Raw genomic sequence first — 5,721 nt, forward strand, 5'->3', positions numbered from 1 at the left:
GCTCCTGGTTCTTGGGCCTTCAGATTTCGACCACAACTTATATCTTTGGCTGTTCTGTTTCCCAGGCCTTCAAGCATGAACTGGAACTATATCACCAGCTTTCCTGAGTCTCCAGCTTGCAAAAGGCAGATTGTGGGATTTCTCAGCCTCCATAATTATGTGAGCCAATTCCTTAAAAAAAAAAAATCTCTCCCACTGGCTAGCCATATACAGAAATGGAAACAGGACCCCTTCCTTACACCATATACAAAAATCAACTCACAATGGATTAAAGACATAAATGTAAAACCCAAAGCTATAAAAACCCTAGAAGAAAACCTAGACAATACCGTTCAGGACATAGGCATGGGCAAAGATTTCATGATGAAGACGGCAAAAACAATTGCAAAGGCAAAAATTGACAAATAGGATCTAATTAAACTTGAAGAGCTTCTGCACAGCAAAAGAAACTATCCACAGAGTAAACAGACAACCTGCAGAATAGGAGGAAATTTTTGCAAACTATGCATCTGACAAAGGTCTAATGCCCAGCATCTCTAAGGAACTTAAACAAATTTACAAGAAAAAATAACCCCATTAAAAAGTAGGCAAAGGATATGAACAGACACTTATCAGAAGAAGACATACATGTGGCCAAGAAACATGTGAAAGAAACCTCAACATCACTGATCATTAGAGAAATGCACATCAAAATTACAATGAGATACCATCTCATGCCGGTCAGAATGGCTGTTATTAAAAAGTCAAAAAACAACAGGTGCTGGAGAGGTTGTGCAGAAAAGGAATGTTTTTACACTGTTGGTGGAAGTATAAATTAGTACAACCATTATGGAAGACAGTGTGTGATTCCTCAGTGACCTAGAGGCAGAAACACCATTCAACCCAGCAATCCCATTACTGGGTATATACCCAAATATAAATTGTTCTATTATAAAGACACATGCACATGTGTGTTAACTGCAGCGCTATTCACAATAGCAAAGACATGGAATCAACCAAATGCCCATCAATGATAGACTAGATAAAGAAAATGTGAGGCCGGGCGCGGTGGCTCAAGCCTGTAATCCCAGCACTTTGGGAGGCTGAGGCAGGCGGATCACAAGGTCAGGAGATCAAGACCATCCTGGCTAACACAGTGAAACCCCGTCTCTACTAAAAATACAAAAAATTAGCCGGGCGTGGTGGCAGGCGCCTGTAGTCCCAGCTGCTCAGGAGGCTGAGGCAGGAGAATGGCATGAACCTGGGAGGCGGAGCTTGCAGTGAGCCGAGATGGCGCCACTGCACTCCAGCCTGGGCGACAGAGCAAGACTCCGTCTCAAAAAAAAAAAAAAAAAAAATGTGGTACATATACACCATAGAATACTATGCAACCATAAAGAATGAGATCATGTTCTTTGCAGGGACATGGATGGTACTGGAAACCATTATCTTTAGCAAACTAACATAGGAATAGAAAACCAAATACCACATGTTCTCATTTATAGTTGGGAGCTAAATGATGGAACACATGGACACGTGGAGGGGAACCACACACACTGGGGCCTGTCAGAGGGTGGAGGGGTGGGAGGAAGGAGAGGATGAGGAAGAATGGCTAATGGATGCTGGGCTTAATACCTGGGTGATGGGATGATCTGTGCTGCAAGCCCCCATGGCACACATTTACCTATGTAACAAACCTGCACATCATGCATATGTACCCCTGAACTTAAAAGTTGGAAATTTAAAAATTAATTAACTTAAATAAAATTGTCATTGCACAATATTTAAAAACAAAAACAAACAAAAACTCTCCCTGTGTATCTAATAGAAAGAAGTGGGAAGGGCCAGTATGCCAGTGTTCAGGATATTGGTTGTGTTTCTCTGGAGAGCCTTGGCTAATACACATAATTATTGTAATATAACAGAAATAAGTGTATGTCTTATGATCAATAGCATGTCTGTTTAACTAGTGGCATTTTTTTCTTTATTAGTAGCACAAAAAATAATGGTGTATCTTACAATCGATGTCATCTTAGATTCAATAAAATATTTTTGACCCCAGAAATATCTCAGAAAATCCAGGAAAAGTGATTTGTTTTTCTGTCACATTCAATATATGTTGCCTTTGTTCCCACACCTTGCCATTTCTCTAATAACAAACTGGATTTCAGAGGAAAGGTGAGATGGTCAGTTTTATGTGTCAAATTGGCTAGGCTTCAGTCCCCACTTATTCAATCGAACACTAATCTAGATATCACTGTGAAGTTATTTTGTAGACATGGTTCAATTTATAATCAGTTGATTTTAAGTAAAGGAGATTATCCTCCATCATCTGGCGGGGGGGACTGATCTAATCAGTTGAAAGGCTTTAAGAGCAGAACTGAGGTTTCCCTGAGGAAGAAAAAATTCTGCAGTGTAAGCTCTTGCCACAGATTTTCCAGCCAGCCCTTCCTGACAGTCTGCCCTACGGACTTTGGACTTGCCTAGCCAGCCCCCCAAGTCACATAAGCCAATGTTGTGGCATTGTATACATCTTACAGTTCTATTTCTCTGTTAGAACTGAGTGATACACAGAGTCAATGGTATTCATTTTTCATGCTAATATTTTCTCTTTATTGTATTTATTTGAAAAGGTGATATATTCCCATGTTCTTTATATAGGAATACAATGAAAAGATTTATTTCTACTCTCTTCCCCATTCTCCCAGCTCCTAATCCACCACCACCTGTCATAGGTAACCACTAGAATTAATTCTTTGTGAGTAATTCCAAAGTTTCTTTGTGCATAAGCAGATCAACGCAGATATATATTCTTTCTCCCAATTTACAAAACAGAAAAAAAGGTAACCTGCTATGTACAATGATCTGCACTCAGCTTTTTCCTGACTCTTTCTTAAGAGTTTTTCATTTCATTGTACAAAGAGCTTCCTCTTGCTTTTTTCTCAGCTCTGTTTCCTATCCATACCATGATTTATTTAACCAGTCACCTGTTGGTGGACATTTGGCTTATTTCAACACTTTTGCTATTACCCACAAGTGAAATCCTTTAAAATCATTTAGATAGATAGATAGATAGATAGATAGAAAACATGTTATATATGATGAGTCATGTATAAAAATCATTATGTACTTTGAGCAAGAGTATGCGTAGAAGAAAACACAGGTAGAATGACTCAAAGGGGCACAAGGCATATGCATTTGTGATTGTGAGAGATCTTCCTAAACTTCCCAGCATCAACTAAATAAGGTATTTGTTTGGAGAATGCTTGCCTCAATGCAAATGTGCTAATGAACTTTGGAATATGTATCAATTCAGTAAATTACAAAACTTGCAGTGGATGTATAATTTGCATCTCACTGAATATTAATGGTATAGATCATCTTTTTAATATGTTTATGTCATTTTTATTTCCTTTATTTTATAATCCCCATTCACATCTTTTGACTATTTTTCTATTGAATTGGTCTTTTTATAATCATGCAGGAGTTCTTACATATTCGAGAAATTAGTCTTTTATCTGTGAAATGGAATACTAATATTTTCCCCAATTTTTTGTCTTTTAACTCTCCCAATAGACATCCCCCTAGAAAATGTCTTTGTGTATTTGGATTTATCGATCTTTTCTCTTACATCTCCAGATTTTGCATCATAGTTAGAATGCCCTTCTCCACACCGAGGTTCTAAAGGCATTCATCATCCTTCATTACTTTTCAGATGGCTGACCAATTGTTCCAACATCATTTATAATAAGGCTACTTTTTCCCTACTTATTTGAGATTCCTTTATCATATACTAAATTTCTATATGTCTTGCTCTAGTGTGTTCCATTGCTTTATATGTCTGTGAACCAGTACCACATATTTTACTTATTAAAGTTTATAACATATTTTCACATCTCCGGGGATTAATTCTTCTTTTTCTTTAACACCACCATTGCCCTTCTTTTTCAAGATTTTCTTAGCTATTTTATTTAGTTCTGCACAAGTACTTCAAAACCAATGTTCCCCTCTTCAACACACCCTGTCCCCTGTCCCACAAAATATTTTTATGCTGGCTTGGCTTATCACAGTCCTAAAATTCTATCATTAGATAAAATGAATCAGAAAGCCATAGGCATCAGATAGTGCTCTGCCACTTTGCGCTATGAACTGAGACAGCCGCTACATCTCTGGGTCTCGGTTGTGACAGAATGGGAATGAAGGTAAGAAGTTTTACATAGATGTTCTCTAAGATTCTTTCCAGTTCTAAGATTTCCTGGTTCAGTGTTAAACCTCATATTTGGGGTTTTCTTTAGCACTGTGTCCATTTCTCCTAAAAATACTTCCTTTGTGATTATGTTACAAACAACTGGAATTTTTTTTCATCATATACCATAATTTGCAGTAACAGAGAAGAGTAAAAAGAAATGACTTGCTTCTCCTACAGATCAAATTTGAAACAATAGAACTTTTGCTAAGTCACATTTTCAAACCATTTACCTTTCTAAGTGCAACATGGTATAAGCAAAGAATCTGGCATATGGAAAATGCCAACAAAAAATGAAAATTTGGGTTTGTTGCTTTTTCAGAAGGTCTACTTCTATTTTTTTTTTGTTTTGTTTTGTTTTCCTTCTTGCCATGTCTGTAAATTGTTGGCTGACCAAATTTTGTGAGATCGAAGCCTCTGGATGCAGTTTTCTCACACATGACTGAGAGGCTGCTGGGCACATTGATTACACATCACCGCTGAGTAACTGGGACACTACTCCACTCTAAATTGCATATTGTGGACGAGGATGAAATAAATGAACCAATAAAAACTTTAGTTGGTTGCGTTGCTCAGGAAAGCACATTATTAAAAACATCTTGCCAACAGGTTGACATAATACAATTTGTACCACCAAAATACACCGTGATTACGTGTTTCGTGGCTTCTGATCAGCCATCTAAATATCTATGAACTAAAAAGCTGGAAAAAAAGGCTCCTCTGGCAACCTCCATTCTGTTCATCACTGCTTTGTTAACACATTTTCCTTCTCCCTTTTCCTCAATGGTTATGTGTTAGCTGGACTCTGTGAGAAAATGGAGTATAAAGCACAAAACCGAAAAGAATAGTTTATTTTCAGTGTAGTATTTTTATGCTTTCTGCAGACTAGTGTCTTACATATGCAGTATGCCTCCCGCACAGAAAATGAAGCATTCTTACAGTGATTGACCTACATGGAAATCTCATTTCAGCTTTAAAAATTTCTGTACAAAAATGTGAAGCTAAGATAGAAGGATCTGCATTTATTTCAGGAAGTCCGAAGTTACTTGGGCACTAATCCTAATGGGAGCTGCATACAAATCCCTGGACATCAAAATACCCTTGACTGGGCTGACTTTTAATTTAGAAATTTACTAGAGCCTGCAACTATCCTGCTGGAGTATGTGATAGTGTCAGATCCTATAAATGAAGCATGGAGGACTTGGTTAGCTGCCTGGGTTGAATGCCAAAGAATGCCCTGGGGATGTGGTAATTCAGTACTCGAGGTAGCCTTGGTTGCTGCAAGCCAATATTAAATCAGTGCCCCATAATGGTGTTAGAAGTACTGCGGTGCAGTCTCAGATTTTTGCTATCAGCTCCCTCACACTTATTTACAAAGCTCTTGTCTCTGGCATATGCAGGGTAACTGCAAGGACAATAAGTTATAGCTGTCACATCCAATTTCCCTGCAAGCAGGGACTGCCTGGCACCTCGCCATCAGCCAACTTTTCCTTGTT

The sequence above is a fragment of the Pongo abelii genome, chromosome 10, assembly GCF_028885655.2.
Source record: "Pongo abelii isolate AG06213 chromosome 10, NHGRI_mPonAbe1-v2.0_pri, whole genome shotgun sequence".
Classification (NCBI taxonomy): Eukaryota; Metazoa; Chordata; class Mammalia; order Primates; family Hominidae; genus Pongo; species Pongo abelii.